Source organism: Ambystoma mexicanum, chromosome 11 (assembly GCF_040938575.1).
Source record: "Ambystoma mexicanum isolate Mex_15411 chromosome 11, UKY_AmexF1_1, whole genome shotgun sequence".
Taxonomy (NCBI): domain Eukaryota; kingdom Metazoa; phylum Chordata; class Amphibia; order Caudata; family Ambystomatidae; genus Ambystoma; species Ambystoma mexicanum.
In genome coordinates this window covers 206,482,116-206,495,347 of record NC_090934.1, presented here as the reverse complement: position 1 = coordinate 206,495,347, position 13,232 = coordinate 206,482,116, and the positions used below count along the sequence as shown (strand labels likewise).

General features: G+C 44.8%; 1 protein-coding gene across 1 annotated transcript in view; it reads right to left on the bottom strand.

Annotated features, from left to right (window-relative positions):
* The window catches only part of DHDDS (dehydrodolichyl diphosphate synthase subunit), a 330,055-nt gene extending 317,530 nt beyond the window's left edge, over positions 1-12,525 (bottom strand). The window contains exon 1 of the mRNA XM_069622858.1: positions 12,392-12,525. The gene's annotated coding sequence lies outside the window, so the exon portion shown is untranslated. The remainder of the gene's footprint in view (positions 1-12,391) is intronic.
* Positions 12,526-13,232: the final 707 nt, after the last annotated feature.

The following is a 13,232-nucleotide window of genomic DNA, read 5'->3' as shown; positions in this document are numbered from 1 at the left end:
ACATTCCATCCATTAAGTAGGATGCATTAACCTTGAACATTCCATCCATTAAGCAGCCCCAAGTGTATTCTTGGGTGTGGCTGGTAATGGATTGCCTTTGCATGTGCTCACTCTCTAGGAGTGGCAGGGTGTGGCTGGTAAGCCGGCCCTAATGGGCGTGCCAACAATCTCAGCTATATAAGCTGCCCTGATCCTCAAGACAGATCTTCGCGTTTTTCTGCACTTGCAAGCAGAGTAACGCTCACCGTCACCCGAGGTCAGACTTACCTTTGAAGATCCCGCTTCCTGGACATCCTGCTAGCATACTTACCAAATGGGGGAAGCTGTTCTTACCTGTACATCTCTTTGGAGAACCAAAGTATTCATCTTTACACTTTCCGGAACGCCGAAATCCTCATCTTGGCACTGCAGCACAACACGCTCCATTGTCGACAGCAGCGCCTGCAAGGAAAAACATAAGACAAGGTTAGACATCGAGAAAACAGTCAGTTTAAGGTTGCGCTTCGCCATACTTGGCGCTTTTCCTTAAACCATCACTTACCTGCTGCCGAACATTGCGGTAGCATCCATCTTCCTTCCGCCGCGTCTCACAGCTGCATTGAGGCTGCGTTTCCATCTAAGGGAAGAAAACAGAAGAAAGACATTATTGCGGGCATACATAGGAGAAACATATAAAGACATTAAACAGAACGACCAGCATCACAAGAGCTCAAGAAAGACTTACCAATCATAAGGAGAAGCATAGTCGCAGCTGGACTGGACTTATCCTTATCAGGGATCAGTGAAGGAACTAGATCCCATTCGACGCTCCCCTGCCAGAAGTAGCAGGACGGAGAGCTTATCTTCCATAATTCACAGGTGAACTTTATGGGCTGGCGTATGCTTACAGAAACCGTACTTTGGGGTGAAGGTTTCAAGAGGTACAACAAGCACAGATTGGCGCACTGACACGCTTATCTCCACGCAGGAGCAGTATCACCATGCACCACCGCTCACAGCTTTTCTACTAATGGAGAGGCCTGAAGGGGGTGATTCAAGTTCAGGGAGGGCTGCAACCATGCCCCAACGCCTCCGCAGAGACCAGGTGAGTGTAACACAACTGTGTATCCTTGTAACAGGGTTGGATCCCCTTCCCCAGATTCAAAGCAGGAATTTCAATCAAAGGTTCAAATAAGAAAATTCCATTTTGTAACAAAGGTATGTTCATAAAGTTATTCACTTGGTCTTTAACCAACAGTTCAACCAGACGACAAATATTTATCTCTTCAAGTATAAACAAAAGTTCAACATGACTTCTTGTTAAAAATAAAATAATTATACTGTATCATCGACGTTTTGTCAGGATGATTCAACAATTATTCATGAAACACTTAAGTGATCTTGCCACTTCATCTACTCCACAACATTCATTAAACCACAATGTAGTACTTCAATGATTTCTTCCTGGTCCACTAACCTGCCAGAAGTACCACTAAAAGGTCCCTATCCTAGTATACTCGTCTGCCAGGACAAAACAATACTACAAGTACTATGTGGTAAGGTTTACTTCAAACCTTTTAGAAAGTCTTAAAACTTTCAACATAATCGAAATGCAAAACTCCTTTTGAGAAAACATGAGACACATTGATGTGGTTTGTTCCATTGTAGTATTTGTCACAGGCAATACAGGTTATACCAGGACGGCTTCTCTCCTGCCATTCATTTTCCCACTTTTACATCATACAACTGCCGACAACGCATCTGTATTACACTTGCCCGTCTTTGGCTTAGGGAATGCTCGTTGATGTCTTCCTCAACTATTGCCTCTTTCTTACATCTGCCAATAATAATAATGGTTATAATTAGCTTTCTTCAGTATTGCTCTCTCTTGGCTTTCGCAATGATGGCTATAGCTAGCTTGCTTAAGTACTGCCTGCTCTTAGTATTACGGTTGGCCATGATAGAAATAATTACATCCTTTCTTTTCTCCTTTTTTCACAACATTCCTGTTATGCCAATTTAACTTCTTTAGATCAGTTGATACTCAAAGTTACTTTCAGTAGCCAGCGGTCGATTACGAAGCATACCAGGACTACCAGACAATGGAGAATTCATTGGTGTCTGCAAACGCATCTACTCGATCCACTGCAACCGGTTGTTCTGCCTCTTCTGCTGCCTCCGGCACCTCAGTCTGCTTCAGGTTGTTTCCCGCGGGCCACGTCGGTTAGGAAACAAGCGTTCCACACTCTGTGCGCTACGGTACTTGCCAGCCACCAGGACACAGCATGCAACAAAGAGTCTCTCTCCAGTGGGACAGCTTGCCACAACAATGCTTCCCGCTGTGCAACCTCTGCAAATAAGGCCATCAATGTTGGAGACCCTCTCAGACCTGACACCCGCCTCAAAGGTAGCAGCGGTTCTGGAGTCTTTTCTTCCGGCTACAACTGAGACTCGCATCCTCTGCAATGACACCACCTCCTGCTTTTAATGGCCTGCACCTGAGGGGGCCTTAAATATTAAAAAGTCCCACTGAGGTGTGGGCCATTAGAACCACTAGACTGCATCTGGCAATCTAGTGCCTTTGAGTCCCTCTTCCTCATGCCAGTACTTAGGGCCCTGTGGGCCTTGAAGTCCCTGATGTTCCGATTATATTGCTCATCAAAAACCTTAATTCTACGTTAAGCCGTTAACGCAGTAGGGTCTCTAAGGAAGTGGTTCTCCCAGTTAGCCTGACCCAATACCCCCCTCATGTGATCCTCCTGCAGAACACCACCCCCTCCTTTGCCCCCGCGTTGGCATCAGGAAGCATCTGCCTTTCCCTGGCCACACGAGCAGGGTCCCAGGTCAGGGTTTCTGGGATAATCACGTCCGATTCATCACAGTAAGAATCAATCAAAAAGGTGGTGTACCAGAAAAGCAAGACAACTCAGAAGGCTCATTAGTATTTAATAATGTTTGCAAATGGGAACACAGGAAAGTCCTAAGGTGTTCCAGGGCACTCAGGGTGGAATTGCATGTATTCCCCTTACTGCTGTTCAGATCTGTTCTGTAATAAATGTGACTTCAACCCTGCAACGTACTGCAGCTCCAGTCCGCTCTGCTTTGTTTTAAGGGCACAGGAGAATGGGTTGAGCGGAGGAGGAAAGCATTCCCTTTTCAAATCCTAATTGTGTTTTGCCATGCAAACAAGCTGGTGGCTAGTTCTCAAACTATCGAACCAAACCAACAGACAGACCAAACAGTAAAGCCCAGAATTTCAGTCTGATGAAAACCAATGGCAAGCCGATCCCTGGAACAGGGCACAGCACAAATTCCTGGCCATATGGTCCTTTCCTTGCACCACAATCTAGGCTAGTCCTCTTTGAAGTACTAAACTACAAACTTGTAAACAAGCAAAACGGTGTATATGCTTTTAATTAATAAGTGCAAATATTCAGTGTTTATTGATAAAGCACTTCATGTAACCATTGAAGCAGACTGTGTACAGTTGGTGTCTAAGCATGCGGATCCCTGTTTTACTGTTCCACAATATGAGTTAAGGACTTATTTGGTAGCTAAAGAACTAGCGCATGTGAAAGAAAGCTCTTGGTTTTATCATCTGCGAGACTGAAGAAGCAGCCAATTTACCACTCCAGCGACCAATTAAAATTAGGAATTGGGAAAGCACAACGTGAACTGGCGGGGCTCGATGAGTGCACAAGAAAACAAGGATGGTACATCTCTAGATCACTTTGATGGACAAATATGAAGTGCCATTACTGTATGCAACAGGACACTCAAATGTTATATTGGCAATTAAAAAAACCTACTGTACAACTGTCGGTCACAGAGTTCTGTGACCAAATAGAGGAACAGCCTTCATAAGGGCACGCAACTCTCAGGTCACCTGCAATAAGCTTCTTACCATCAAACCAGGCTATTTGTAGTCCTCATTGTGTACCCGTGATATTCTTTAAAACTTTGCATTTTGCTCGCTTTAACGCAAGGTATAAACCAGTTGTTGAGATGCTGAAAAAATGTAATATCTGATGAGCTGGGAAAAACATGCTACTACACTTTTATTGCATTACAAATATTTTAAGCAGATTGGATTTGGGGTTTGAATAAAATGGTATCATGAGGATATAATCCTGCTTTCTTATGATAAACCCAAACAGTACATTAAAACAAGTTTCCTTACTATGTCAACAGACTGAAGTGACAAGCATACTACAAAAAAGAATAATTAAACCTATTGTGGCGAGCGAGTCTCACGAGAGCCCGGGATGAATGGGATCTAGCTTCAGCGCGATGCACAGAGCGAGAGTAAGAGAGGCAGCAGACCGCAGCAGAACATTGCCCGGAGTAAGGCGAGAGACCCAGTGTTCCTCCAAGATGCTATAAAAAGGTGCAGAACATGCTCTATCAAAGATGCAGAACATGCTCTAGTACCTGAATTTTAAGAAGCAGAGACAATGTTTATTCCCAATTAGTGCTGTAACTTGGTTTGTTGTTTTAATTTAAAGAGATTAAACCTCGAGCAATCATTCAACGAGCGCAAGGTCTCTTATTTACAACATAATTGGCAACAACATAATTCGCAACAAGGAGCAGGAGCACACCCACATGTTCAAGATGCAGGGCGCCACACCACCCCCTGCCTTTCTACAACTGCCAGGAAGGCTCATCATTCCATGGCCTCAATGGGAGACCCTATTCACCACGTACCTGGATGTGGTGGTCACCACGTACCTGGATGTGGTGGTCAGCACAGACTACTCTCCAGCAAGCAAAAGAGCCATGCTACTGAACGCTATGGGGGTTGAGGGAGAAAGATTTTTGCAGGACAACGCTAATGATGTGTTTAAAGAAGCCATCAGGAGCATTGTAAAGAGAATTTCCATTAAAGAACACACTGTATTGCACCAAATACAATTCTACAGCAGGAAGCAGGAAACGTCTGTGCCTGTGGATGATTACGTCACACGTATGAGGGACCTGGCGGCTTTTTGTGACTTTGGTAGTAACACAGAGAGCATGATCTGCGACATGCTTGTAGTTCATACCAACTCGAGGAAAGTGCAGGACAAATTGGAGAAGTAACTGGTGCTCGGTAAAGTCGTCCAAATTGCCAGCGCTGTGGAAGAAACATCCAGCAGACACATGGGGAGCAGCCCAGGACCGGATGTGCATGGCATCCAGTTCAGCGGCCGCAAGAAAAGCCAAGATATGAGATGACCGGACCACCAGGAGAGAACCGCTTAAGTGCCACAGGTGCACCAGTACCCGCCATCTGGCCAACAACAGGGAACGCCCAGCCAGAAACAAAAAACAGAAGGGCAAGAAAGTGGCATTGGTGGATGTGGGCAGAGAGGTGCTCAGTGGAGAATAGTCATATGAGGACCGACCGAATCATGGCAAATAGTGTCACTGCAAGAAGGGAGAAACTATTGTACGATTAGGGTCAACGGAGCAGAAAGCAGGGTTATGGCCGATTCCAGCTCGGACCAAACTGACCTAATTTGATTAAAGATCAGTCATACCACAACTATTGTATATTGAAATAACAAATTCATTTATTTGGTGCATTTTATGCAAAATATAAAAAAAGGGCTAAAAAAAAAAAAAAAGAAGTCCTATACACATAAAAACCAAACCTGTGCTAACCACTTACAATCTAGCTGGTATGTGGGCACCATACCTTTCATGACGAATAGGGACATTAAAAAAATGGGAAGAAACAGTATTCAGTACTGTGAACACGAGAACATATTTTTGTACCCAATTAAAGGATCAATGACCTTGATCCCTGTAACATTAATATAACTCAGATTTGTAAGAGCAGGTGTTGGTTTGCTCTTTTCATATACCTCTTTAGCCACCGCTCTATTTTATTCCAACGTGTCAATATAGGGTATAAAATAGAGCGGTGGCTAAGGAGGTATATGAAAAGAACAAACCAACACCTGCTCTTACAAATCTGAGTTATATGTATTAAAGTTACAGGGGATCAAGGTCATTGATCCTTTAATTGGGTACAAAAATATATGTTCTCGTGTTCACAGTACTGCATACTGTTTTTCCAACATTTTTTTTTTTTAAGAATGATTATGGAATTGTCTATACTTGTCCCTATTCATCATGAAAAGTATGGTGTCCACACACCAGCTAGATTATAAGTGGATAGCACAGGTTTGGTTTTTATGTGTATAGGACTTTTTAGCCCTTTTTTATATTTTGCATCAATAAATGAATTTGTTTTTTGAATATACAATAGTTGTGGTATGACTGATCTTTAATCAAATTAGATCAGTTTGGTCTTAGCTCAGTGTTCCTCAGAGGCGAGAGGTAGGGGTAGTCGACCGATCACTTTCCCTTTGTCATATAGTCTCCCATTCGATTGTGTCGACCCCCGTAAACAAAATATAGGGAGTACCCATTCTCTAAATACTGATCCCAGCTCAGACAACCAGTTTGCCATTAAGCACATACAAAGAAATGATGGGCCGGGACAAGGTAAAAGTGCAGATAACCAAATTCAAGTCCACCGTGTTTGGGGGGGCATCCGTCAGTCTGTTGGGGTACATCAGCGCCAGGGTTGACTTCAAGAGTTTACTTTTGCAGAAAGTGGACTGGCAGTACTTGGGAGGGATGACCAGGCAAAGCTGGACATAAGACTAGATCCAAAAGGAGATGGCAATGTTCCAACAATGACAAGAGGAGGAGCGTTAGTATCAGAAAAGTGGACTTCTCGAAGTTACTTTCAAAAGTGACTGGGAAAAAGAAAAATCCAAAACACTGTTCATATAGACTATGCCAGAATGTCATCCCAGTCAAACAAATTCAGGCCAGTACTGGCCACAGCATGACAGGCATTACAACAGCAGTTGGAGAAGATGGTTAAGGAAGGCATCAAGAGACCACAGATCGTCAGAATGGCTAAGCCCAGTGGTCCTCATGAAAAAACAAGATTCAAATGAGATGAGGATATGTATAGACGTACGCAGCCTTAACCCAGTAGTCATCACTGACAGCTACCCGCTTCCCCGCATAAATGAACACATTTGGACATGCGGGGTGATTACATCACACTGCACAAATAGTCAAGGCCACTAACCGCATTCATCACCCCATTTGGCACGTTCCAATACACTTGCATGCCATTTGGGTCATCATTGGCTGCATCCGCCTTCCAACGCATGATTAACTCTTTATTGAAGGACATTGGCAATGTAGCATATTTCCAAGATGACATCCTCATATGTGCAGGTGACATGAAAACGTACAACAGGGTGCCGAAGGAAGTACTCCACAAGCGACAAGATGCAGGGGTACAGCTAAGGTACGAGAAGAGCATCATCAACACGGAGGAAGTGGAATATTTGGGTTGGACAATACCCAAAGTGGGCATCGTCTCAAGAAAAGCTTACTGGAAGCCCTAGCGACAGCTCCCGCACCGACCAATAAAGAGGAACTGAGGTCCTTCCTTGGCCTGGCAGAATATTACGCCAAGTTTGTGCCCAGGTTCTCTGAAGAAACAGCAACTGCTAAAGAAGGGAGCAGAGTACAAGTGCAACCCGATCCAAGAAAGGGCTTTCAAAGAAGTGAGACACAGAATATTGGATGCGCTGTGTTTACGTCCGTTCAGTCTTCTTTGGAACACATTCATCATCACGGATGACAGCGCATATGGTCTTGGGGCGACCCTCACCCAGAAACAGGGCAACACAGAACAAGCGGTGTTGTTTACGTCAAAAGCGCTGTTGGACACTGCGAAAAATGACTGATTGAAAAGGAGATTCAGGAATGTGCCTGGGCGGTCAAGTACTTTCAGACGCACATACGGGGCACCAAGTTCCTGCTCCTTACCAACCATAAACCGCTCACCCATATGCTGAGCCTAGGCGGCACCAAAATGTCAACTCCCAGGCTACCACACACAGTTGCGAAGCTAAAAGAATACACCTACAATATTGGACACATCAGGATGGATAAACTCTCAGGCCGATTGTATATGGCAAGACTGTCGGATTCAGAAGGCACCAAGTCGAACTTCTTGAAAGACAATTGCGTGGTGGCATCAGTGGGAGACTTGAACAGTAAGAGGTACACGGAGTTGGGTGAGAACCACTGGAGGGAGGAGGCAGATAAAGATCCCATGGCTTGTGAGATAACGGAGTGGATCCACAAAGGATGACCGGATCAGAGAGCAGTCCCAGAAGGGCTGAGACCGTACTGGAAGGTAGCCAATCAGCTATACGAAGCAGATGGAATCAAGTCTTACCGCCAATGGGAACAAGGAAGATAATCTTATGCAGAACCCATTCGGGGGCACCTCAGAAGCAGCATGACGCAACGCTGCGTCAGGGATGCATATTGGTGGCCAGGCATGGACAATGAGATCTGGAAAATAATGGAGCGTTGTCATGAATGCAGGACTAGTGTCAAATGCTTGAAAGTAGGACAAGCACCACTGATACCAACAGAGATACCAGAAGGAGTGTGGCATAACGTGGAAAATCGATTTTATAGGCCTGTTAGAAGCAATGGGGCAGAACACTGGTACAGGACAGTAATGATTGACTGTTCAAGTGGGTTGAGGCTGAATTTGTGGCAGACATCACCATGGCGATGGTCATCGAAGTACTAACTGCTTTGCTCCAGAACGAAGGATGGCCCAAATAGATGGTTACAGACAATGGGGTCCAGCTAGTATCCAGGGAGATGGAGAGATTTTTAATAGAAAACAACATCAATCAAGGGCTCCCTCCATCACCAACAAGCTAATGGGTTGGTCGAGAGCACCAACAGGTTCATTAAGGGGGCGCTGTAGCTGGCCAGGGCTTCAAACAAGGACCCGTACAAAACTGTTAAGAAGGCCATTGCTGTGCATCATCTCACTCCCAAGAGGACTACAAATGTGTCACCATTTTACAAGGCAGAAGAGCAGCATCCACGTTGGTACCCCCATGGCTAAATCGAGTGAAGGAAGATGAGATGGTGGACATGGAAGGCGTGATAGGAGAATATAGAAAAGCAAAGCAACCATGAAGAGAGCTGCCCAGAGAATGGAAGTTCGAGTGGGAGACACAGTTAAAATCTGCTTGCCTCACAAAGACCAAGACACAGGTTTGAGATTCTGCAAACCATTCCAAGTAGTACAAAAGGGATTGAATCACAGCACCCAGGACGGCAAACGCTGGAACGTCAAGAGGTCAGAGGGTTTGAGAGAACTTCATCAAGGAGAATCAGGAGTGTAGGAAGAGTGCAGCGACCGTGTAACAGAAGCAGAAGACCAAGAACAGATGAAGGGACATACTGAGGAAAGTGTAGAGTATAAAGTCAGCATGGGAAGCGAGAGTCCCAAGGAAATGAGCCAAGTGACAACGGGGAGAGTGAACAGGAACACATCTGTTGCAGAGTCGCCCGTCGGAGATAATCATGAGACCCGAACCCACTCTGAGAAACGGAGACCAACCAAGTATGCAGACTGTCATGGAGTGGGACAACACTGCTCAACAAAAGGAGGTATGTGGCGAAGGAATCTCGCGAGAGCCCAGGATCTTGCGAGGAGTCACACGGAGCGAGAGTAGGAGAGGCGTCACACTACAGCGGAACATCGCCAGAGCGAGCGCGTGACCCGGCGCTCCTCCAAGATACTATCAAAAGGTGCAGAACTTGCCCTAGTACTTGCATGTTAAGAAGCAGAGACTTAATGTTTATTCCCAATCAGTGCTCTAACTGGTAGGTTTGTCATTTTAATTTAAGGAGATTAAACCTCCAGCAATCATTCAACAGGCATAAGGTCTCTTATTTAGAACACCTATGACTTGTTTATTACTGCAAGTTTTGTTGAAGCAGTTGGAATTCTTCAGAGAAGTGCCTTTCAAAGGGTGCTGGCTTTGGCAGCAGGCATTGATGACACAATCAAAACTCAACTTTAACAAGAGTAGTAATGTCACTTGTTCCACGTCAATTCCTGCGACACTGTAAACTACAATATACCCCTGAGTTTGCCAAGTTCTCTGCCTTTCCTTCCCCCTTACAAAAAGGAATATACAAAGCCAATTAGACGTGTATGCAAAATAGTGATCTATCCATCCAGTCGTTACTGCAATACCATGTACTGTAGTTAGCCCCGAGAGCTCGCTTTGCTCCAAGATTATGATTGCATTATATATTATTAGAATCCATACTCTCCAAAATAACGCCCTTAGAGCTGCCGTCGGCGTAGCCAAGAGAGATCATATATCTGAGATTAGGCAACAAAATTATTGGTTCTCTACCTACGACAAAATCTAGCTAAAAACGCTTTGCTTCCTCACAAATCACTGAACAACGTTGCTCCTAGCTATCTCTCAGAGCGATTCCTCATAAGGACCTCTTCTAGACCCTCCAGAGTAATCAACACCAACTGCCTCTCTATTCCCAGATTTAAATTCTCAAAGGTTGGGGGCAGTAGCTTTCCTGTCCAAGCGGCCCAGCTTTGGAACTCCCTGCCACCATCAATGCGAGCTGACCATACCAGAACTTTAGACACAATTGCATTAACTGGCTGAAGACATCAGACCGATAAGGACCACCCCCTCTACACTGATTCTTAAAGGCTGCTATTATATCCTAGACCTTGTGCTCCTGCCTATGTTCCTATCCCAGTTTTGTGATGACATGCTACCTGTGATCTTGTTGCCTGATCTTATTCTATATTTGTGCCATGTGTATTCATTTCAATAACTAAGCTGTGAACTTCCTTGTAACTTCTGCGCCCTGATACCTTCGGGTCTGGTGCGCAATACAAATAAAGAAACAAACATATTACCACCTACGGGAGAGGCTGGGAACACAAGCAGAGTCTGCAAGCAGCTGCCTGCCTTTTATACAGGGCCACTGTTCCTCTGCCCAGCCTTCACCCTATCCTTGGAGGCGGTGCCCCAGGAGAAGTCTCAGCTGGAGTGTCTCACCTCAATCAACCTCTCCCCTGCACCCACCACCCTCACCCACTCACCTGCAAACTGCATTGCTCACATCCAGGCCCGGGAAATAGTCATTTCCAATTAAAGACATACATATAATTTCTTTTTAAGGGAAACATGAATTGCGCAAAGCCTGGTTAAAAAAATTCAACTAGCAGCACTGCAGATGGGGCTCTCAGTGGTAACAGCGATGAATACTAACTACTTTCATGGATGCAGATGGCTGAAATTCTACGTTGGCCCTACCTTGCTCAGACTGGAGGGCCTTTAAAGAGCCTGTCCTCCCCCAAAACTGGTATTCAACGCTATACTGAAAAGTTGATATCCATGCCGGATGAGGGCTGAAGTTGAGAATTACCATGGCTACCGCAACACCATATCACATAGTTTGTTGTAGACTATGACTTTTCTTTAACATGGTAAAGTTTTTAAACTTACGAAACATCTAAACTTATCCTAACACAGCAAATGATGGGTATAGCATATAATATATGGGACCCTGCCCTGTGCAACACAGACTGCGCCAAGTTGCACAAAGCCTTGCACTGAAAACTGATTTCAGAGTCTTATCATATTTGTGTACACTCAAGCAGCTAGCCTTTACATTTTACAGACACTCGTCTCACTAATTTCTTCAGTGGTACACCAAAATGCTGTATTGTTGCTCATTTTATGTCACAAGTACAAATAACGTATGGTGACAGTAAAAACATCAGTACAACATTTCTAATCAAATACGTTTGTTTGCTAATCAAGAACATTTTAATTAGCAAACTCCGCTCATCATTTTTTGAAAACAAATGCATGCCTTGTCCTGTAATACGAACACTGCATACATCATTTTACACAAATCTTGCAGGCTTTTATACGTTATAAGAACATTATTTGCATTTTCTTTTGTATAGGTCCACTTTACACTTCCATCTATTAAATGACTAATTTCACATTTTTGTTCTTCATGCCTGTAAGAAAGTAATTGTATTTTCCCGTGTTCCCTTTCTTACCGTGAAGCGCTTTGATACACATTGTGCATAGGCGCTATATAAATAAACTATAAAATATTTGAAAAACGGTATTATAAAACACATTTACAAGGGGGGGGGGGGTTCCCCCAAAGTCTAATTAATCTCCGCCAGGCACCCAGGGTTTTAGAAACCCCCGTATGGTCTAGCTCGCTCATTAGTGAGATCAATCTTCCGCACACGTTTCCGATATCAACGAACCCACCACTACCAGCGGGGAGATTCTAGGTCGATGCACATCACGATGTGAACTCAATATTGGTCCAAAATTAATGTCTCTCCCTGGCTGTCTCCGTACTTCTTTTGCTCCCTTACCCACTCTATACTAATTCAATCCCTCCCCCCACCTCGTTTTTCGTACCCCTCTCTACTGTCCATCTTTCTTCTTTCGATTACCCAACCCCCTCCACACCAAAACGTTCCCCTCGCTCGTCTCACCTACGGCCAGTTTCTCTCTTCACTTCCGTCTTGACTAGCAACCTGACCTCAAATGCATGTCACGTTGACATCAGCTAGTAATGAGTCAACACTGAGAACGGCCATGTTGAAGGTGGCGGAAAAACTGCCTATAAGCCTGCAAGTAATGTCTAGTTCTCATTGGAGAAAGGGACCTTGGAGACACGTGCTCACCATCACCTGACTTTTAGAAAGTTACGTTTCCAGCTCGTGAACTTGTTACGTCATCTCTAGAGCGGGAAGGTACTAGCTGACAGGAGCCGAAGCGTGCATGGTGAACTTGTGTACCTCGAGCTTGGCAGCTGGTAGGTTTGGGTGATCCGTCTGAAGATTATAAACTTCCTGCTCATAAATTCATTAATATGGTTATGGCGGTAAAATGCTAAGAAAGTCATAAAAAAAGAACACTGGGCAGGGGAAAGAATGGTCAGGGTTAAATCAAACTACAGTGGGAGGGTGCTGTGGTAGCATGTTTCTTGGGCTAATCAGTGAAGCAGGCTGTCTTAAGGGGGAACAGTTAAAGGGGGTTGAGGCAGAAGGTTGAAGGGAGAACGGGAAGCACGTGAAAATGGTGTATGTGGCTAAATACATATGTTGGTAGGATGGGTACATTTAGAGTGGGTAAGGGGACACCTGGCTGTGGGTCTGGAGGGAAAGGAAGAGGCATTTGCTGGTGAGCTGGGAGGGAGGAGGGAAATAGATGGTGGGTCAGGAGGGAGCAGGGCATCTAGATGTGGGTCTGGAGGCAGGAGCATTTGGAGGGGCACCATCTGAACTGGTCTTAAGAGAGAGACCATATGAGTGAGAGTCTGGACTCTGGAGG